The sequence below is a fragment of the Peromyscus californicus genome, unplaced genomic scaffold (genome assembly GCF_007827085.1).
Source record: "Peromyscus californicus insignis strain IS unplaced genomic scaffold, ASM782708v3 Scaffold_4__1_contigs__length_199733344, whole genome shotgun sequence".
In the NCBI taxonomy this organism is placed as follows: domain Eukaryota; kingdom Metazoa; phylum Chordata; class Mammalia; order Rodentia; family Cricetidae; genus Peromyscus; species Peromyscus californicus.
This window is the reverse complement of record NW_026294562.1, coordinates 114,861,259-114,885,336: the sequence shown is the minus strand read 5'-3', so window position 1 is coordinate 114,885,336 and position 24,078 is coordinate 114,861,259. Positions and strand designations below refer to the sequence as shown.

At 37.2% G+C, this 24,078-nt stretch overlaps 1 protein-coding gene and 1 long non-coding RNA gene across 4 annotated transcripts in view; one reads left to right on the top strand and one right to left on the bottom strand.

Annotated features, from left to right (window-relative positions):
• Positions 1 to 2,117: 2,117 nt before the first annotated feature.
• LOC128094995 (uncharacterized) lies at positions 2,118 to 15,905 on the bottom strand. Its single transcript, XR_008213130.1, has 3 exons — positions 15,131 to 15,905; positions 13,241 to 13,319; positions 2,118 to 8,705 (listed from the first exon to the last, which is right to left on the bottom strand). It is a non-coding gene; the product is annotated as an uncharacterized LOC128094995 (long non-coding RNA).
• Positions 15,906 to 18,830: 2,925 nt separating this feature from the next.
• The window catches only part of Grm5 (glutamate metabotropic receptor 5), a 473,853-nt gene continuing 468,605 nt past the window's right edge, over positions 18,831 to 24,078 (top strand). The window contains exon 1 of one of the 3 annotated variants that reach the window (XM_052760517.1): positions 18,831 to 19,212. The gene's annotated coding sequence lies outside the window, so the exon portion shown is untranslated. Of the gene's footprint in view, positions 19,213 to 21,171; positions 21,371 to 24,078 lie in introns of those variants that run through there. The other 2 variants (XM_052760518.1, XM_052760516.1) reach the window with 2 other exon arrangements.

Sequence of the window (24,078 nt, the reverse complement as noted above, 5' to 3'; positions counted from 1 at the left end):
TATGAGTGTTTGCATTAAATACCATCTACTACAAATAGATTCTTCTTTACTGAGGGTAAGAGATGCACTGATATATGGAGATATCAATAGTTCAGTAAGAGCTTTTTCAGTACTATGTCTATTTAGCAAAATAATAGCAGTAGATTCTTCTGTAGTGCCTATGGACTGTCTACCCAAAGGATTGTTACTTTGATAATGGTGCAAGGTTTTACCTTGTGGTGTGGGCTTTGCATCCAATAAGGAAGTGGTTGGCTGCTTCCCTGGTATTCATGCCACTTTTGTTCCTTTGGCTATGTCTTGCCAAGTCATTCATTATTGCCCCTGTCAGAATCCACAGCTACCCAAAATTCATGATTACTTTTTCCCTCTTGTAGCATGATTTTCATACTTCTTGAAAAAATAAATGTCATTGCTAACGTGGTAGAGATTATTTTGAAACTGCACTGCTTTGGGTATCATGCATATTTTTATAGTATTGGTATTTATTTTCCAATCCATCAACAGGGTAGAATTTCTTTTCTTTTACTTGTGTATTCTTTAATTTCTTTGATCATTGTTTGGTAGTTTGCATCATGAACTCTTTGACTAAATTTATTTCTATTTTACTTTTAATGCTATTGAAAATGAGATTGTTTTCCAAACTAACTGTCATCTGGAGTATTCATAGTGAATCTATAGGAATAAACCAATATTTCTGTGCATATATATATGTGTGTGTGTGTGTGTGTGTGTGTGTGTGTGCGTGTGTGTGTGTGTGAACTGTGAAATTAAAAAAAATCTACTTTTAAGATTGTATCTTCTAAAAGTAAAGATTTTACCATTTATTTCCAAATATAGATGGTTTTAATTTTTTGTTATGCATGTCATTATTTATCTTTATGGAGTGTAATATAACCAGAGATAGATAATCACAAACATGATTAATAGTACAAATACTAATTCTATTTCAATTGTAAGAAGAATAAGAAAATAAATTGATATAACGTATTTATTGCATTTTAATTGAAATCACTCACTTGGTCTGAAGAGTTATAGTTTCCCTGGAAAAATGAGAGCTGAAGCTGAGACTTGAAGAGTGAGTAGGAATAAATCAGTAAATGTGTTTTTCACTATTTGAGAATTTCATATATGCATATAATGTATTTTGATAAAATCCACCTCCAATCCACTCCCCAAATGTCCCCATATATCCATCATCACTTTCTCTGTTAACTTTATGTTCTCTGTCCTTGTTTTAAATGTATTTAGTCCACTTAATGGTGTCTGTATGGACATAGGTATAGGATCATCTACTAGAGCATAGGTAGTATTTCAGGGGCTGCTCCTCGAAGATTACATACTTTCCCTCTCCCTGAAGCCATCATTTGCCAATAACTTCTCAGATGGAAATGAAACATTGTGAAACCTCTCATCCATGCTGGGATTTTAACTGACTTCACCTTGTGTAGGTCTGGTACATGCAGGCACAGTCACTGTGCATTCATCTGTACAATGGCTCGGGGTAAATACTTACACTTAGTGACAGCATTGTTCAACAAATGCTTAGAGTATTAGATGCCTTTTAAATTTATATAGCTATTCAGACATAGGAACTGGAAAGGAACACGATGTAAGAAATATAAGTCTTATAATCTACAAAGAACTTTTAACTAAAGCTATTTAATAGTATATACTTGCTTTGTTTTCTAATAAATGCACAGAAATTCTGAAAAAGTGTCTGTATTCATATTAGGATTGATGAAGTTTAGGCTAAGTTAGTCCTCAGGAAGTTAGCTACATAAAATGATCATTTATTGACACCTTCCAAATATAAATGGATGTCTTGGAATCATGTACATAAAACATCTAGCAACATTGACTGACATTTTACATATGGATCCTACAAGCTCTGTAGGGACATGCAGATGCAGGCAGATCTTTGTGAGTTTGAGGCCAGCCTGGTCTACAAAGTGAGTTCCAGGACAGCCAGGACTATTACACAGAGAAACCCTGTCTCAAAAAACCAAAAAAAAAAAAAAAATAAGAAAATTAATATAAAAGAGACATGAAAATAATACATCACTGTTTAAATGACAAATATTATTAGTGATACTTTTTGATCTATTTATTTAAATTAATAACTATATCCAGAAATTTTTCATTAAAATATTTTAGTGAACAATCGAGGCTAATAATAAGAAGAGAAGAAGCACTGAAGAGAAAGAAACTCCCAAGAAGACAATGAAATCAAATCATCTGTGAATAACTTCAAAGATTCCATTCAATATATATGTAGGAGACTAAAAATAATTGTGTAGCAGAAAGACTTGAATGTAATAATATCATTGAACAGAACATTTTAAATGTCTAAAATGAGAAAGTATATGTAATACCTGTTTTACAAGTATATAAAAACTTATTATATGATCTTTCAAAATAGTTTAAAGTGCTTAATTAAGTGTAACATATTAAAATTATGGAAACATTGTAAGTAAAATATTAATAAACAAAATCAAGAAAATGTTAAAAGTATAAGAAGTCATCACAAAATGCAATTTATAATAGTAATGAAAGAATGCTCTATAATTCAATAGTACATACAAAATATTACCAAACATAGCAGATCAAAATAATCTCCAAAAACACTACAAAATTAATAGAATTCAAGTTTAACATTTAAATAGCAACAGTTAGAGAGGTACTGTTCTTATTGTAAAACAATAGCATTAAGACAAGAGAACTTTCATTTCTGCTAATTCATAATAATATTTTAAAATTATCAAACAATTTAATTTAAAATAGAATGCAATACAAAGTATAAAATTTTAGAGTTACTAATTGCCATTCTTTGTAATTCTATACATTATATACAATAAAACACCAAGTAATTATTTTGCAAAAAATATGAGATTTAAATCATTTACAAAGTCATTTGACATTTATTAACTTGTACATTAATTTAAAGAAATCAATTGATTTCAAACAATAAAAAATTATAAGGGAATTGTCCTAGTCTGAGCTCTGTTGCTGTGATAAACCATTCCTACTGTCTAGCTTTCAAAATGAAAGGAATCCTGTCTTACCCTGCTGTGAACTCTGAATGGTCTGCCAAGGTATACCTACAGGTGCATTAGTGGCATAAATATCATGGGGGTAGCAACCCATAAGATGGAACCCATAGTTGCCACCATTATTGAGGCCAAGACCTGTGGAAAGACAGGCCATCACCTCTAAGGGATAGCCTAATGTTATTCTGTTAGACGGATATAGTATTAAACCAACTCAAAATGAATTATTGTTATATCCATAGATAAATGCACCTCTCCACCTTCACCAGAGAAATTTGTTTTAGCAGTAGAAAGTAATTAAAACAAAGACCTACAACTTGTCAAAGTGCAGAGCATAAAAGACTATGGAGTGCTCAGTCCCAGGTGGGAAATCTACATTACACCTCATTGTCCTAAGGCTCAGGGATCAATGTGGAAGAAGGAGCAGAAATATTATAAAAGCCAGAGGTGAGAGATAGCTTCAAGGAAACAGTGTTTTATAGACACATAGGGAAGATGCACACATGAACTTACACAGGTTGTGAGTTCATGGACAAGGCATGCATGTTGGTGGGGGGAGGGAGATACAGGCATGAAGTCCTACCCCTCCCTGAGGAGTTATTAGTAATTGGCATGCGGAGAGGATAGTCAATTTTCTTTAAGTGTATATCCCCCAGTGGGTGGACCATAATTCAGGGCAGGATATTTCTCTGGTCCCAACTCCAAGGGTTTTAGGCAGCATAAATTGGACTTAAAGCTTCAGGAGAAAAATGAAAAGATAATGTAGGTGGATAAGGAAGAGGAATGCATCTAGTAGGAGTTGAAGATGAGTGGCTATGATCAAAATATAACAGTAAAATTTTTATTATCAATAAATTAATAAAAATTTAAAAGAAAACACTCTGACCCTAAGCAACTAGGGAAGAGATGGATTAATTGTATTAGAAACCTATAATAGATACTGTGAGTAGCTAACTGCATGAAGTTAACAGACTAACCCACCTAGATATAAAATCTAGGATATCATTAAGTGTCTAAAACCTGCACAACACAGCATTAGTGGTCTTTGGAGAAATATATTATTATTTTCTTTGTGGGTTGATCAGCACATTCTGGGATGTTTAACCACATCCATGTCTTTCATTTAAAAGTATGTATAACTTTCCCAAGCTGTAATAATGACAACATCTCCAGGCTCTAACAAATGTGTTCAGGGGCAAAGGTTGCTCTTATTTAAGAACAGTTCATACAGAATGTATTAAATTAAATATAGTGGATTGATATTCTTCTTATATATAAAAGCCTTCAAATCTGAGAAGAAAGGACAGTTGTTCAACTTTGGTTGGGCCCATAGAATTCTCTAAAATGACTTGAAGTAGATTTATATCTCTTGCTTTTGAATAAAAGAAATTCTGATTATTCCAAAGCTAATGTTAAAACACAATGCAATAGAAATTATCAAAGCGCTAGAAGAAAAGAATAACAATGCATTTTACATTATTTTAAGGAATATTCATCATGCAGGATGCCTTTCTGTATGCTCTGACTTTATGTTGCTCCCATTGGTTAATAAATAAAGCTGCTTTGGTCTGTGGTAGGGTAGGATGGAGCCAGGTGTGAGATCAAAGCAGAGATACCAGGGAAAAGAGTGGGCCGATTTAGGGAAGATGCCATCCAGTTGCCCAGGGAGCAAGATGCCAGCAGACCTATAATGTCACAGCCACATGGCAATACATAGATTAATAGAAATGGGTTAATTTAAATGTAAGAGCTAGCTAGTAATGAGACTGAGCCATCAGCCAAACATTTATAATTAATATAAGCCTCTGAGTGATTATTTACTAATGGTCACAGGAAAGGGAAGGACAGAAAAAAGCCTCCATTTATAAAACCATTTGTTCAAGATTTTTCTTACCTCATTACCAAGTAAGCCAGCGAAGTTACAATCAGGTTCCAAGAAAATCCCAAGAGTATACAGGGACTATTTATATAAATACATACAGACAAAACTAGTTTAAGTTGTTTCTCCACTATCTAGAATTCTTCTGTCTATAAACAATTAAGAATTATTTAGCATTCTGCCCATTATCAAAAATTTAAAGGATTGTAGCATTATAAACACTCAATAGACAAATAAAAATAGAAATTAATTTTAATTCATATCACAAAAAGCTACTTTTCATGTTATGGAAAATATTTTTACAAATCAACAAGGAAAACAGAATAAATTCAACAGGATCAAAGAATAGAAATGGCCAATAGATACAGCTGACAAAAGCACGTGAAATGTTTTGACTTATTCATAATAAAATTAATACTAGTTAAAATTGTACAATCAGGGGTGGAGAGATGGTTCAGAGGTGAAGAACACGATGTGCTCCTGCAGAAGACCTAAATTTGTTTCCCAGCACCCATAATAGGCAGTTTACAGTCATTAGTAAATTCTGCTTCTAGTGATACTACAGCTTTTTCAGACCTTCATGAAACATATGTACATAAACCTCCATACAGATGCAAACATACAGATAATTTAAAAAATTAAATAAAATATTAAAAATTCACCACCATAATGTTATCCCCTTTCCTAGACTTGGAATAATCTGTGGTGATATACTGTGCTAGTATTATGTGTAGGGATGCGAACTTATGTTGAGAAACAAGCAGTATCCATTAGGAAAGGAAGAGAATGACACAATGACTATATATAAAAATATATGTATTCCTGCAGAAGAATCAGAATATATGCATGCATAGAATAATGTTATCTTTCTAAACAGTAACCGAAAGTGCTCTGAGTGTATTCTAGATATGTATCCACATTGTTTGGCGTAATATGTTCAGTGAAGATGTTTGTTGTGGTATTAGTAGTAGTACCAAAATTCTAAATTCAACGTGTTTATTTGCAGGAACTAGTGAAAAATGCAGTACACCTGTAAAGAAATTCTATTCCACAATGAAAATGAAAGCACAATAGTTGTACTCTTGAAGAATAACCACGACACAAAACACTATGATTAGTATTAAATCTGTTGTTTGTTTGAAAACAAAGAACACAAGCAATTATAACTGAAAGACTATCCCAGAGTAGGAGGAATACTGTCTTTCATGCATCAACATTTTGTGCTTTTAAATTCTACCATGTGAATGGCAGTAAGATATTCAAACTTAGTAAATGTAACATTAAAATTTAATAAAGGTATAGTGATTAGAAGCAGCCCAGTTGAGCCAATAAAGTATATACTGCCAAGCTAACCCATTTTTTTAAAAAAACTATGTATTTGCTGATTGATTGATTGATTTAATATGTGAGTGTGTGTGTGTGTCTGAGTGTTCATATGTGCACCACATGTACATATGTGTCCAAAGAGGCTATAAGAGAGCATTATATTTCATGAATCTGGAGTTACAAGAAGTTGTGAACTACTCAATATGGGGGCTGGGAAACTAACCAGGGTCCTTGGCAAGAGCAGTAAGTGCTCTTAACCACTGAGCCATCTCCCCAGCCTCCTGGCCATTTTTCTAGTTTGCCTAAATAGTATTACCCATATTACATTTTCACCTCTAACATTTTCATGTTGTATTTTTCACCTGTGTTCATCATTAGGAAAAGATTTGACTGCAATTATTTTATATATCTTAGAGCCAATCAGCATACACAATCATAGGACATGGAAAACACAACTAAAAATAATTTATATCATATTTGCTGTAAAATAAATGTTGAAGAAAGCATCATGTAAGTACAATAAAAATACCATAGAATTTTCCCCTTTTATAAATAGTTTTAATTTTTATAAAAATGTCTCTTAATCATTTTTACTGTGGTGTGGCACTTAGGATCTTAGTTCATCCTGGAATAGATCTTTTTTGTGACCAGAGAATTTCAGTCACTGTATGGATTCATTCCCTACATTTTCATATCATACTACTCATATAGCATATGCAATGCAAAATTTTGTGCCAGGCTTGAATCTTATGAAGGCTGGAATACCTTTCTCATAATGAAGAATGCTTAACTGTGACCTAATTGTTTATACAGAGAAACAAATGGATATGCTATTTTTCCCATATCCAGTAAAACACACAGGACAGTAATCAGCTACCCAATGGCTTGCTGTGCATGTTCCTCCCCCAAGATGATGACTCCCTTTCAAATACATATAACTTTGTTATCATTTTTCCTTCAGATAGAGATTCTAGTTGTATTTTTCCTTTCAGGAAAGCTTTGGAATTTGGTCATTTTCCATAGTCCCTATAAATTTGTCTCTTGGCTGAGAGAGACCTAGTTATCATTAGGAAGAAAGTAGGTCTCAAAATAAAGTTGAAATTAAAGGGGAGAGGATTAGTAGAATGAAGAGGTATTCATTTATTCTAAAAATATTTTTTCTCATGTTAAACCATTGCCAGGCACTGGGCTAAATGCTATAAATACTGTGATAAGTAAGGGTGAATTGCTGCTGCTATTATATTCTAAGATTATTGCTTTACTCTAAATCATTTTCACATTTTCATAGAAACTGCCAGAGGCATCATCTACTGATGCGTCCATGTGTTTTAAAATTTTGTCAATGACTATATCATATTAGTTTGAACATCTCTTTTTGATGATATCTCTTTGATATCTGCAAAGAAAAATTACTTCAGGCTTGAAGCTCTGATACTATGAACTGTAGCCCATGGGGGCTGCCTGAGAGGACAAAGTGATTTCTCAAAATACCTGGAGGGATTTTGTGATGGTCTTCCTTTGAGATCCCCACTCTTGTTTTCTAGTTATAATTCTAATGTATAATTATGGTCTTTACCATAATTTCTATATTCGTCTTAAAGTGTTAATTTGGTTTCAAAGATGTTGCCACTGTACTTACTCATAACCTGTCCTCGTATAACAATGCCTGCTTGATTGTGGTTTACTCTTTGCATCAGCTGTTGGTGTTTTCTCCTCCATGTTCCCCAAAGACTTTAAGCTTTCTAGAACATAGTGTCTGTTAGAAGACAACTTAATACTTTGGAAATCAGTATGGTGGTTTCTCAGAAAATTGGAAATCAATCTACCTCAAGACCCAGCAATACTACTCTTGTGCATATACCCAAAGGATATTCAACCAGAACACAAGGATACTTGCTCAACTATGTTCATAGCAGCATTACTCATAATAGCCAAAACCTGGAAACAACCTAGATGTCCCTCAATCAAAGATTGGATAAAGAAATGTGGTATATCTACACAATGGAGTTTTACTCAGTGGGGGAAAAAAACAAAACAATGACATCATGAAATTTGCAGGCAAATGGATGGAACTAGAAAAGCTCATCCCGAGTGAGGCAACTCAGACCCAGAAAGACAAACATGGTATGTACTCACTCATAAGTGGATATTAGATGTAAAGCAAAGTATAAACAGACTACAATCCTTTGCCCCAGAGAACCTAGGTATCAAGGAGTACCCTAAGAGGGATGCATAGATCTCCCTGAGAAGAGGAAATAGATGAGATGTTAAGGAGAAACCTGGTGCCAGTGAAACTCCCAGGAAACCACAAGGATCACTTGACCCCAGCTAAGACTCCTAGCAATAATGGAGAGGGTGCCTGAATTGGCCTTACCCTGCAATCAGATTGGTGACGACCCTAATTGTCATCATAGAGTCTTCATCCAGTACCTGATGGAAGTAGAAGCAGAGATCTGTCAGGGACAAGGACAGAATCTCTAATTAGTGGAAAAATACAGACCCCCCGATAAGACAGGGAACTAGATCATCTTACAGTAGGGTTGCCTAGCAACAGGACATTGAGTCAGAGCCCTTGACCCTTTCACCCTGTAAACATCCTATACAAACATCCTGTTAGCTTGCCCCACCTTATGCAGATGACAGCTTCTTGCTCCCCCTACCCTGCAGGAACTATATAAACCCTTCTGGAGAAAAATAAAGTTGCACCTTGATCAGAATCTTGACTTGGTGTATTTCATTTGTGTCTCCTGTCCCTACATTCCATCCTTAGGGTGATCAAGGACCCGTTGAAGCCCTGCTGGCTGGGGCAGAGATCCACAACCAAGCACTGGGCGGAGCTCTGGGAGTCCACTCGAAGAGAGGGAGGAGGAATTATATGAGCAAGGGGGGTCAAGATCATGACAGGAAAACCCACAGAAACAGCTAATCTGAGCTTGTAGGAGCTCATGGACTCTGGACAGACAGCTGGGGGAGCTGGCATGGGACCGACCTAGGCCCCTTGCATCTGGGTGACAGTTGTGTAGCTTGGTCTTTTGTGAGACCCTTAGCAGTGGGACCAGAACCTATTCCTGTTGGATGAGTGGCTCTTTGAAACCTATTTCCTATGGTGGAATGCCTTGTTCAGCCTTGATGCAGCAGGGAGGAGCTTGCCGTGCTTTGTTGTTGATTCCCAAGGGAGACCTTATCCCATTTGAATGGAGAGGGAGGAGGGGTGGTTGGGGGTGGGTAAAAGGACAGTGGGGGAGGGAATAAGAGGAATGAAGGGAGGGGAAACTGTGGTTGCTATGTAAAATAAAATAAAGAAAAAGAAGATGGCTTAAATATAGGACAGCCATATTTAGTAAATAAAAACACACTATATCCACTTAGATATAAATTTCATAAAGACCACACTTAAAAAAAACCACAAAAAAACAAGTATCAGTCTTTGTCAATACTAGCAATATTTATATTAAAAAAGTCATTGAAATTTAGCAAGGATTTTGTTTGGAAATCTTGCTGTAAGGATGTAGCATAGACAGACGACTCTATAATTCTATCATCCAATTGTTTTTGTATTGTGTCTGTGTGTCAGTGTGTGTATGTGTATACATGCATGTACAAATATCTCCCTAATCACTTTCTACATTTCTTTTTGAAAAAGAGTCTTACACTGAACATGAAACTCATTAATTCAGGTATCTTCAGCTCTCTTGACTATCCAGCAAACTTCACTCATGCACATGTCTCTTCTTCCTCAGTTCTAAGATTGCAAATGTGTGCTACAGGTCTTCACATTCTATTATATAGGTGCTTGGGATCCTTGTACTTGTACAGCACGAGCTTTACTCAATGAACCATTCCCTCAGCCATGCAATCATTTTAATGAGGAAATAATTTTATCACTAGCAATGAGAAAAAAATAAACTCACTCTTATTATCAATTACTATATATTTAGTAAGATTTTATGTCTTTATATCAATATCTATGTATACATATATATTTATGTGTATATTATATATACATATATATATATATATATATATATATATATAATCATGTATTTTAAATTGTATTTCTTGGTACATCTTAATTTTTTCCCTCATGAATACATCAAAGGAAAGGAAAGATACTTATTCAGTAATGACATCATACTGCTATATGTGATGGAACTGTCCTAAGCAGTGATGGTAGTGTGACAATGAATTAGAAAAACAGGCATTTGGGCTGGCTCAGCCATTAAGACTAGGCCCACAACCAAAAATATAAGAAAAACAGGCATCATAGAAATTAAACTTGATAAAATACTGGCAAACTGAATCCAAGAGCACATCAAAAAATTCATCCACCATGATCAAGTAGTCTTCATCCCAGAGATGCAGGAATGGTTCAACATATGAAAATCTGTCAATATATTATAATATGTAATCCATCCTATAAACAAACCCAAAGGAATAAAACCCACATGATCATCTCCTTAGATGCTGAAAAGCCTTTGGCAAAATCCGACACCCCTTCATGATAAAGGTCTTGGAGAGATCAGGAACACAAGAAACATACCTAGTATAATAAAAGCAATTTACAGCAAGCCAACAGCCACCATCAAATTAAATAGAGAAAAAACTCAAAGTTCCACTAAAATCAGGAACAAGACAAGGCTGTCCACTCTCCCCGTATTTATTCGATATAGTACTTGAAGTTCTAGGTAGATCAATAAGACAACAAAAGATCAAATTGGAAAGGAAGAGGTCAAACTTTTGCTATTTGCAGATAATATGATAGTATACATAAGTGACTCCAAAAATTCTACCAGGGAACTCCTACAGCTGATAAACACCTTCAGTAATAATGTGGCAGGATACAAGATGAACTCAAAAAAACCAGTAGCCCTCTTATATGCAAATGATAAATGGGCTGAGAAAGAAATCAGAGAAATATCACTCTTTACAATAGTCACAAATAACATAAAATACCTTGGGGTAACTCTAACCAAACAAGTAAAAAACTGTATGACAAGAACTTTGGGTCCTTGAAGAAAGAAATTGAAGAAGATGTCAGAAAATGGAAAGATCTCCCATGCTCACGGAGAGTTAAAACCAACATAACAAAAATTACAGTCTTACCAAAAGTAATCTACAGAAATTAAACTTGCCACATTCTTATAGAAACAGTATCAAATCATCAAGCCAACAAATAACCGTATAGTATGAAAACCTGTGATGACAGAAACCTGCACAACTTGGAAGCAAATACGACCAAGATGTACTTCAGGGAAGAATGGTTAACAATATGCATGAGGCAGAGGCAACAAGGTTCTACAAGGAAGACTCTCAGTGCCTTCTGTTATGCACATATTTAACGGCTTCCAACGGAAACAGGGTGTTTCTAAAATGTGAGGTACAATGTTCAAACAAAAGGAGGAGGTGAAATTTGAGTGAATGATGGTGGATCTCACAAAATTTCTATAAAAATTGAAAACATAAATCTTGTAAAGTTTTCTAGAGAACAGCCATGATTGTATTTCTCCCATTATTTTATGGAGAGTCCTATTTAGAAGATTTTTTAATAAAAGTTTGATTCTATTAAAGTTTATCATGTTAATTTTCATGTAGCACAGCTTCTGTTCACAATACATTTCTGTTTCTTACTAGGTCTCCTTTGGTTTACAGATCTCAGAGTCGATGGAGGATACAACATAGTGCTGCTCATTTCATCAGAGGAATCAAAGAAAGATATCATATTCTTCTGTTTAATCATTTACCTATCTCCAGTTCTACCAAAATGTAAATATTTTATTCATGTTCAAAACTCCTCATTTCTCTTTTTCTACTCATATGCCGAGAAATATGATTTTGTTATCTAACTTAAATGTATTTAGTTTGTAGACAATATTCCTTGGAATGCTGAAGAAATTGAAATAAATTTCTAATTCCAAGATTTTGAAATAAGTGATGAGGAAAAAAAATCAGTTTTCATGTTATTTAATAGACTCATGAAAACAGTCACTGTGGAAACCAGAGATGAGTCCATGAAACAAAAAGAGATGAGAACAGAGGTCTTGAGCTGAGAATTTGAGTCTTAAATTTAAATGTTGACATAGATTTTAGCCCTTGATTTTCTAAAACTAAATTACTAAATTTAGTATAGATTACACAGTCCGAAAAGTGATAATTTTGACAAAATTCTATGCTGTCTTAGTTTCCCCATATTTCTTCTGTCTTTTCCTCATTCCCTTCATATCTGTCACTGCGTCTTTCATCTTCTCCCTTCTTCACTTCTTGCCTCCCTCCCTCCTTTCCTCTCTTTCTCCTTCCTCTCAGGCCATTCTCTCACCGTCTCCCTCCTTTAATGAATTTTATTCTCCCTCTTTTTTTTGCTGCTGTTAATCAGTATTTCCTTTGGGGAGAAATAAGAAATTATAATGGTACTTTCAGGGGAATAAAAAGAAATAGAAGAAAATATCCTTAGCTTTTTAATTCTTTTTTTTTTTTTTTTTTTTTTTTTTTTTTTTTTTTTTTTTTTTTTGAGACAGGGTTTCTCTGTGTAGCTTTGCGCCTTTCCTGGAACTCACTTGGTAGTCCAGGCTGGCCTCGAACTCACAGAGATCCGCCTGGCTCAGCCTCCCGAGTGCTGGGATTAAAGGCGTGCGCCACCACCGCCCAGCAGCTTTTTAATTCTTAAAGTGTTCCTTAACAATAAGAGAATATTACAATACATTGAAATCTAAGATGAAAGTGATAACATTAAAACACTCTAACTAGTTAAGTGAATATATGTATATAATTCTTATTTATTTTTGAAAAAGTACTTATATAATTGTAAATACAAAATCAAAGTTACATAGAAAATAAACACTAGTGTGTATATCTACAAACCCAAGAAGTTATTGTTACATTTGATTTTCAGATTCCTAAACAACTGAAGAAGAAAATTCACTTCTAGTGTCTTAGGCACTCCAACGTCCAGACTCATTTTTCTTACCATTTGTCATTACCACATAACATGTACCTGCCACTTTGAGGAGCTGTACAACTTTTTTCTTATCCGTTACTGTTTGCATTAGCAGCATCTTCAATAGAGGGGTGCTCTTAGAGAAACAAAACAAGAAATTTCTAGTAAATATAAAAACACAATTCAAAAGGAATTTGCTTTTGTTGTTTTATGATATTAATAATACAACACTATTATTGAAATTTGTGCCTACGTAGTGTTGTGCTGGAACAATAGAGAGAAAAACAATGATTTCTGAGAACTCAATACTTTTGTTTGCAAAATTAGTTCATGCATAATCCTCAAATTAGATATTTAGAATTTATCTTTTTTATTTTCCTCTTTATAGACTAGGAGCTAGGATTTAAGTGTTAAGGAGTTTGTCCAGGTCTTATCATCAAGAAATCAAGAATCAGTTTTCAAAAAATGTTCTACTGTATGATAAGAACATCAAGGCTTTGAAGAAAGAAACTGTAGGAGATATAAGAAGATGGAAAGATTGTTCATGGAACAGTAGGATTAGCATAATAAATATGACAGTCTTATCAAAAACAATCTACAGATTCAACATACTCTCCATCAAAATTTCAACACAATTCTTAATAGAACTTGAAAGAACAATTCTCTACTTCATATGGAAACTGAAAAAAATCCAGTATAGTTAAAAACAATTCTGTACAAGAAAAGAACTGCTGGAGGTATCATCATCCCTGATTTAAAGCTCTACTACAGAGCTATAGTAAGAAAAAACAGCATGGTACTGGCATAAAAACAGACAGGTGAATCAATGGAATTGAATGGAAGACCTAGACAAAAATCCACACACCTATTGGACTCCTGATTTTTGACAAAGAAGCCAAAATTATACAATGGAAAAAAGAAAGTATCTTCATCAAATGGTGCTGGCATAACTGGATGTCAGCATGTAGAAAAATGCAAATAGATCCACATCTATCATCCTGCACAACACTCAAATCCAAATGGATCAAAGCCCTCAACATAAATGCAGTTACACTGGACCTGATAGAAAAAGTGGGAAATAGCCTTGAATACTGTGATATAGGAGACAACTTCCTGAATAGAACACCAGTAACACAGACATGAAGACTGACAATTAATAAAAGGAACCTCATGAAACTAAGATGCTTCTCTAAGGCAAAGAACACTGTCAATATGACAAAATGGCAGCCTACAGAATGGGAAAAAAATCTTTACTAACCCCACATCTGACAGATGGATGATCTCCAAAATATGTAAAGAACTCTAATATATATAAAAAAACTAGACATCAAAAAAATCCAATTAAAAAATGGAGTACAGACTTAATCAGAGAATTCACAACAAGAATCTCCAATGACACAGAAACACCTAAAGAAATGTTCAACATCCTTAGTCATCAGGGAAATACAAATAAAAAAAAAAAAAAAAACTCTGAGATTCCATCTTAAAGGTTTAAGAATGACTAAGATCAAAAACACAAATGGCACATTGGAGAGGATGTGGAACAAGGGGAACACTACTCCATTGCTGATGGGAGTATAATCTTATACCGCTACTTTGGAAAACAATATGTTGATTTATTAGAAAACTGAGAATCAATCCATCTCAAGAGCCAGGTATATCAATCTTGGGCTTATACACAAAGGATGCTCAATCATATCACAAGGACACTTGCTCAGCTATGTTCATAGCAGTTTTACTCTTAATAACCAGAACCTGGAAACAACTTAGAATGCCCCTCAATTCAAGAATGAATAAAGAAATTTAAGTACATTTACACAATGGAGTATTACTCAGCTCTTACAAACACTGACATCAGGAAATTTGAAACCAAATGGATGAAACTAGAAAAACTCATCCTGAGTGAGGTAACCCAGACCCAGAAAGATGAACATGGTGTGTACTCACTCATAAGTGGATATTAGCTGCAAAGTAAAGGATAACATGCTACAATCCACACATCTGGAGAGGCTAGATACAAGGAAGGCCCAAGGGTGGATGCATGGATCTCCCTAGGAAAGGGAAATAGAAGAGATCTCCTGAGTTTACTGGAGATGGGTAGGAATGGGAACTTGAGGAGTCAGGTTAGGAGGAGGGTGGAGGGGGAGACTAATTAAAGAGAGGACGGAAAAGGGGGTGCATTTCAGGGTTAGGTATAACCTTTTTGCAAGAGAAACTCCCATGAATCTATAAGGATGACACAGCTAAGATTCCTAACAATAGTGGATACATAGTCTGACCTGGCCCTCTCCTGTGATCAGAGAGCCCTAATCCAGTAACTGATGGAAACAAATGCAGAGACCTACAGCCAAACATTAGCCTGAGTTTGGGGAATCCAGCTGAAGAGAGGGAGGAAGGAACGTAGGAGCCAGATGGGTCAAGGATTTTACATGAAATCCCACAGAAATGACTAACATGGCTCATAGGAACTCACTGAGTCTGAACCAGCCACCAGGGAGCCTGCATGTGACCAACCTAAGCCCTCTACATATATGAGACAGTTGTTTAGCTTGGCCTACTCATGGAGTTCCTAACAGTGGGAGCAGGGGTTATCCCTAATGCTTTGTCTGGCTCTTGAACCTATTCCTTATATTGAATTGCCTTGCCCACCCTTTAATTCAAAGGAAGATGCTTAATCTTACAGCAACTTGATATACCTTGATTTGTTGATACCCAGAAGAGGCCTGCCCCTTTCTGAACAGAAACAGGGCAGGAGTGGATTGAGGGGTAGGCAGGCAGAGGGTGGGTGGGGGTAGGAAATGGGGAATGAGGAGGGTGGGGAAACTGAGGTTGGGATGTAAAATAAATAAAAAACAAGCTGGTCTAGCAGTCTGATATCAGAGGGATGTCCTACCATACCCTTAGGTAAGGGTCTCTGAGAATAATTTCCATGAGATATTCATCTGGGCATTCAGTCTCTTGGCATAAGAGAATTAATAGTGACGAAGGATCATGCAATGAGAAGAAGCATTTCTAGATTTGTTATGTATGTCAAGAGTGTTGTTAGGACAGGCTCTTATTCCAGAAAACACACACCAAAGCAGCAGTAATTTCCATGTACTGAAATACTAACACTGTTTCTCACTGTTTGCTCTGTATTTGGGATAAAATAAAAAAAATTTAGAAGGCAATTCTCTGTTTTTCCTTTATGGAGAATAGCAATAAGTGACCTTGACTTATTAATAACATTTTCTTTGAGTTCAAATCCCATGTTATGCTTGATTTTGTTTTGAAATCCTATGGAAGATGACTTAATATGAAAATCCTTCTAGTTCTGCTATAAAATCCTCTATGAAGATACCAATTTATAAAATTAATGAAAGATATGTATGAAGATTTTTTGAAAAGTCACTGATTGATTATTCAATGGGTCAATAACAATAGACTTCCAAAATATTTATCATCTCACGGCTTCATTGGCATCTGAGAAACACAATACCAGAGATGGGTGTGTCTAAGCTGTGAAAGTGACTGTCATGCAATCATCCTCCAGACTTTCTACAAATATTTATGGGGTTTATTACCAGAATTGCCAATCTGGACAATAAAAGACATGTAGCAGGTGTAGTTCTTTTTAATATTCATGTAAGTAATTGAAATAACAACTGACTGCCTTCTATTTGGTAGAACTTTGTTTGGAATGTGTTACTTAAACAAAAATTCCTTTCTTAAGAATATTACATTTCAGTACAGAGGAAAAATGCACAATAATCAATTACGATCGCAGTTGATTGAATTAGATGATATTTTAGGCTGAGTTAACAACGAAAAAGGGAAAACAACTTTGAGTCAAGATCACCAGGGCAGTGATTTTCAGATACAATAAACAGAATTAAAACCAAGGAGGTAAGGTATTTTTTTTTTTACAATGAATTGAAGGAAAACAAAGGGTTAACCTAGTGATAACTTGTTAACAGCATTCGTGAAACAAGGAGTGTGTAAAAGCTGAGACAAAGCTATAGTTTTAAATATCATTGAGCAATTTAAGATTATCTAATGGTGTTCTCCTTCTCCACTGAACATAATTCAAATGATCAGCACTGGAATTTCATTTGCACATTAACTTTTAGAGCATAGGAAGCCACATGTGATGTGCAGAGATGGCTTCATCTTTTCTGAGGCTTGGGGATGCCATCTCCTCCATTAGTCTTGGAAATAGCAGAGAATTGAATATGCGTAGGTATTTGAAAACCACCTGTATCTATTCATAATTGTAGGTATAGTACTTGTAACCCACAAAGTCTGTTTTAAGTTGTCCTAAATATGGACAATATGGCCATAGTTATGATCTTTGTGAGACACTTTCTTTGAGGAACCACTGGTTTCTCTAAGTTCACCAATCATCTTCACAGTGGGGCCTAAGACAAAGCGCAGAAATCAATGGGCTCTGCCTGGTCCAGAAAGTCTCATGTTTCACCAAGAGTCATTTTAAATTAGGGCCTGAGAGAGAAGAACAAATTCATATATCGTACTTAAAGTTCCTAAAATTGTCTTTAGATGCAGAAATGTGAAAATGAACACATTTTTGCAAACCCTACCTTTTAACTTTTGAAAGTAACACACAAGTAGATATTACGATGCCATTTTCAAAGTGTCTTTTAGGAGATTCTCCTTCCCTTCTCCTCTCCTGACTTTCCACTCCCCTGATAACCTACCCCAGTTATTTTTCCACTTTGATGGTGCTTGAGTCCTTCTGTCCTCTCCTTCCCTTAGCACCTCTTTCCACCTTATTTCCATTTTCTTTGTAGCTTTTTAGGATCTTCTTTTTTTTTTTTTTTTTTTTTTTTTTTAAAGCTTTACCTACATTTATAGCCATTTCTGCATCACACGTTACAGGGTAGGATCTGCACATAAGAGAGAGCATACTGATTTCGTATTCCTGGATTTAGACTCCCTCACTTAATGCTACACACCTGAGGCCCATCATTTCTTCCCTGTAAATTTCATAATTTCGGTTTTCTTTACAGCTGAATAACAGTTAATTATGTACATATGTCACATTTTCATTGTCCGTTCATCTGCTGGTGGAAATCTGCATTACTCTTTTGTTTAAGCCATACAAGTAATTTATAGGAATCCCTTTTATTCTTTTTTTTAAATATAATTTAAAGATAACCTCAGCATTTTTTTTTGATAGTCCTAGGCTGTACTAGGGGTAGCAGAGGAGGGGAAGTCAAGCCATTTGAGGAAGAAGTAATACTTTTAAGTAAGTGCCACAGAGGAAGAGTTTTAATGGACAGAGAAAGAATCGTTTTTAAGAAGTGCCGACAAATGCAAAATGGCATTACTAATGAGCAAGACTATTAAACACACTGGTCTTTCTAACCACTCAGGTTTCTGAATCATCTTGGGGTTCCTTGACTTTCTCTCTGTCTCTGTCTCTCTCTCTGTATGTCTCTTTGTCTCCCTGTCTGTCTCTGTCTCTGTCTCTGTCTCTGTCTCTGTCTCTGTCTCTCCCTCCCTTCTACCTTCCAGCATTGACACCCCTTTTCCCAATCACGGTCAGGAGTTTCAGTACTCTCTTCAGAGAGAGGCTGATTATCTACCTGCTCCCCCAGCTTCTCTCTGAGTGACATGCCACCACCCACGCCTCCCGGTACAGCTCTGCTTCTTCTCCATCTCTGGGTGGGAATGAGCTACCGAGGAAGTCCAAGACTACCCTGGCCTGAACCCCGAGACCACGAGGCGTTAGCAACAGTGTTCACTCACTGAGCCCAGGCGAGCCTGCGGCCCCGAGCCGCACTCTGCAGGAGTAGGAGCCAGCCCAGCGCTGCGCTTCCAGCTGCGTCTGCCTGGGCGCAGCACGTGCTCCAGGCGCTGGCGCGAGAGAGCGAGCGCCACCACCGAGGGCCCGCAGCCGTTCTGCTGGCTGCCACTACTGCTTCGATCGCAGCCACTAGCGATTTAGCAGCAGCCAAGGCCGCTACGAAAGCGCAGGGAGCTTATAAGGAGCTGCTGGCCAGGGGAACAAGGCTCAGGGCGCGCACCTGGTAAGGACAGCGCTGTTTTTCTTTCTCTCAGCTGTAGAGTTACTAGGGATGTAGGATGCCGCCGGAGCCCCTCCCCCAGCGCAGGGATGAAGAGTGAGCGAGCAAGGGGCGGGAGCTTGGACTAAAGGGACCCAGGAGGGCAGGTGGTGGGCAGGTGGAGGACAGGTGGAGCCAGGGACGCTAGGAGGTCCTGTAAGTTTAGGAAAGTCACCCTGCAAGGACATGTGCCCTGTAAATCAGACATGAATTTAGAGTAAGGAGCCTGGGCTACAGTGGTATGGCTAAATGGGAGGTTTCTGAACATCTTTTTGTTTTCATTTGCGTAACTGAAGGATTTCAGTGGGCTTGTTTCCATAGAAAAATAACTAAAATAATCAGAGACAGAGGGAAAAAAAAGCCAACTGATGCCGCCCCCCCTCCAATCCCGTCTCATGCTGGTACATGTGCAATGATAAAGCATGCATTTAGCAAGGTAAGGGGATTTTAGACCGCTAAGGATATTAGATGTTTGGGGGCTAATAAGAGCACTTGCTGATGCTGCACCCCAAATCGAGGCAGGAAAGGAGATTATGGATGATTTTCAATATCAGTATTACAATTCTAAAATGACACTTACGTGACTACAATTATCAGGAATGAGAGGTTTTCTAGAATCATGGGCCCATTTAAGAGATATGTTAGCACATCTGGACCTTTAAAACCAAGTTTATTTATTTCCAGCAGTGCACGGAGATGTTTTTTGACCCTTAATTCTCTGATAGAACTTTCACAAAGGGTGATGACAGAGACCATGGAGACCAAGAGGAAAGAGAAGGGAGTTGAATAGACTGAATGAGCTATGTGGGATGGGATAGAAAGAATAGTTCTGACTGTCAGATTTAGTATCAATGTTCATTCAATCACACCCCGAGAGGCCCCTAGGCCATTGTCTAGGAAAATAGGTGACCTTGAACAAGTCTATCCAACACTGTATACTCATTCTCTCCATCAGGAGACTGTAGAGAGTATACTGCAGTTTGGGACAATGAAGTCTCATGAAATAGTGTTTTTGTATAGGATTGGAGAATTGCATAGGAAAAGGGGGAAGGGAGAATATTCAGGAAATATAGACAAATGGGTTGTGAAGGTGTTCTCTCTCAAAGTACCATAAACAGCTATAAGTCTCTCATAGTTCTTTGGAGGATGCATGCTGAAAGGTCGGTGGGAACGGGTGAGGCCAGCAAGCATTCAGCCACCATTCGAAGATTCTGGAGTTCTGAGAGCTGTTTGGAGAGGTTGAGATGCACAGAACTTAAAGTTACACATTTGTGTTTGTTTATGTATCTTATTGTCTTATTAAATAGCATTTGAAAATATGTTTTTGTGACCAGCTATGAAGTTTTTATTTTTTTTTTTTTGATTGAAGATTTGAGATGTTATCTAGAACTGATTATAACAAGGAAATTGACACGCCAAGTTCAAGTTTGGTCATTTGGTGTGGCAAAAGACGGTTTGGGAATGAGATAGGAATGTTCTGTAATATAAGCAGAGGAGTTGGGGAGGGAAGAGAAAAGGGATCTTTCTCCTAGGAGATACATGTCTATACTCCCAGGGGCCAGCTGGTACCTTCCATGTCTTGGCCTCTTCCACTTGACTGAAGAAGAAATGTCTATCCCTTCTGCCTTAACAGATTCATTCTTAGGATTTGGAGATTTGCATTGCAGATCCTGAGATGGTGTGCATTCACAAAGTGATCTCCTCAGGGTGCCTCCTGCTCTCCCATCAGTGTCAGTGTCTGGACATGGAACTAGTCTACCCATCCTGATCTGCCCAGTAGTCTGTGTTCCTAAAGGAACTCACTGTGCCACTTGGTGGCACCAAAAAGTTGCGCAGAGAAGTCTTTTCTCTATAAATACTAACTACCACCCCTCCCTCCTCCGCTCTCTCCCCTGCTCCCCTTCCCCCCTTTCTTGGTAGAGGGGAAGATTGCTGCACACACCGCCCTCAGCTCGGCTGTTCTGAGCACTCCGAGCACAAGGGATGAGCTTGAGATCATCTTGGGATGGGGGAAAGCCTGGGACTGAAAAGCCTGGCTCAACCCCGATGATCCCTGCTGCCCAACTTTACTCCGGGGGGCTAGCTAGACAGCATCTCACTGCCTGCTGTGGGCCGACAGGGGGTAAGCTTGCTATGTCTGTGTGCCCAGGTATCCTCAGCCCTGAGAAGGATTTAGGATGCTGAGCAGCTCACAATGTGATTTGGAGGAGGGGATGTAGGTGGAGGGAGGGTGACCGGAGCTGTGGAGGTTCACAACTGCTTCTTTTATGGAAGGCTATCGTTAATTAAACCTGTTGGTGGAAAAGGCGCGAGCGAGAGGGTAAAGCGGGGGAGAGATACAAGGGCTGAGGTAGGGATTTTGCATGCCTTTGGATCCCTATGCCTGAGCTTTGGAACAACAGGAACATGATTTAGAATGCAGACTGACTTACCCAAACCATCGGAGGACTCAAAACTGAGGAAGCAAAGGCAGAGAGGGGAAGGAAGGAGAAATACTTGTGGATAGATTGGGTTCTCCTCCCGCGGCAGCGTGTCTTGATGCAGGGAGAGGGGGAACAGTGGGAGATGCTGAAAGCAATCTTAGGCTTCAATGCCTCTATCTGAATGTCACTCTAAGCCCCCATGCCCTTTCTTTTTCCTTGGATGAAGCATCTCTTTCCTTCCAGACACAAAGCTACTCCAGGGTAGCAGAGCATTGTGCACAGGAGGGATCCTAAGCTACAGAGACTTAATGACAAGGACAGTCCTACCAAGGCAAATGTTAGCCAGTGTTGTTAACCTAACCCACACTTTGGACCTCTCAGTGGGAAGTGACTGTCAGCCTGGAGGGTTCTCCACCTAGTTCTGCAATTTGTGGTTGTTCACGTTTCTTTCTAGAGTATATGAAGTTGGAAAAGAGACTTTAAGGAGAGGATCACAGATGCTTGTGTTTATTTAGTCAGAATCCTGGCATTGCTTCACCCAAATCAGCTCAAGTATCCAGGCAAGTAGGGAGTAGTAGGCACCAATTTATATCTTTGCAAGCAATTGGTATAGGCCAGTGGATAAGTGAGTTCACCTTTCTCCTTTCTTTTCCATTTCCAACCTTGTATTTTACTGCTTGAATTGCTTAAGGAGTAGGCTAATGATTACCTGTTTTCCTAGGGCTGGCAGCAGGTTGTCTGTCTAGAACAGTATAGAGAGCATGCCTAGCTCTAAGTACATCCCCTTCCTCCATCAAGGATTTGCTCTGAGTTATTTGGCACTTTATTGTGAGTTTCAGAAGGCTTAGGTGTGTCATCTTTCTTGTTATGTATGCTTCGTGCTCTTCCCTTACAGAGTGCAGAGAATTTTCTCCTTTAATTTCTCCGTTACTTCTATGTAATTACATAGTTAATTGTCAGTTGTGGATATTTTTGTCATTTGTGGAGGCAGATTTCCATGTTGAAGGATCACTGGTTTAGAAATAGGATCATTGCTTCCCAGACTCACTAGGTTAATGACATGCATACCACCAAGTCTGCAGCTTTCTCCTAGAAACCCTTTCAGCACCCTGGACAGGGTCCTGATAAAACTCCATAAGCTGCACTGGACACTTGATGAGCCACCACTCCTTAGAAACAAGCTTTCCCTGGTCCTTTCCACTCCATGACTGAATGTGAAATTGATGTATTTTAACTGAATCCCCTAGAGTTTTGTGATTTTACATAGCGGTGTTTATCCTGTGTGTTACATGCTCAAAAAGAGAGGAAAAACAAATATTTATTTTTTTAAAAGGAGCGAAAAAGAACTTTCAATGATTATTTATTATTGACCCTTCTGAAATTATTTGGAGAAAGACGATATTTGAAAAGTTCATGTACTTGCTCAAATCTTCATTTGTCATCAAAAGTAGACATGGACCTCTACCATCACTTCTTAGTACACACTATGGATATGCATAAAGATATACAGGGTACCCTGAGAAATTCAGCCATAGATATATGCCCACACATAAGGACTATCTGTGATTTGGAATACTTAAGTAATGGCACACTGCTTTCTTTTGTGTCTGAGTTGTTATTTTGTCGTATTTCCCACTAGATTAATTGACTTCCCTAAACACGTTTACATTTGTGAGTGAATGTCTTTCATGATTCTTATTTGATTCAGAATGCGTTGAATATTGTTATGGGTATGTTACTGCACTCTCTTTTTGAAGAGTGGTGGGAACATGTTTACAGTTAGAAAAACTAAATGAAAGCTGTGAGTGGTGATGAAGAAGGATAGCCCCAGCACTTGAGAGGTGGAAGCAGCCAAGAGTTCAAAGTCATTCTTAGCTATGTAGCTAGTTACATGAAGCCTTGTTAAAAAAAAAAAAAGAGGAAGAATAGAATGCTAATAAGTGGAAAAGATGAGATTAAATAAGTTATAAAAATGTACTTAATTGTACTATTTGAGTAAATTATGTATGCATGTTTTATTCAAGGTTTGCTACATTCATGGAATAAAAAGACATTTCTTTATATATTTTTGCTATTGGATTAACACATATATGGACTTAGACATTTATTTTTACTTAGTTTCTGTTTATATTATTAAAATACATTCAGCTTAATCTAACTTTGTGAAAATGAGGACTCTTTATATATATATATATATATATATATATATATATATATATATATATATATGTGTGTGTGTGTGTGTGTGTGTGTGTGTGTGTGTGTGTGTGTGTGTGTGCATGTATACATACATGTTAGTATATGTGGCTTGCTAATATGAAGTAGATTTGCTTGGGATTTTCAGATCCTGATAATGTATTATATAGAAGCAAAAGACTCCTTGATTTAGAATTATGTGTTTGAAATA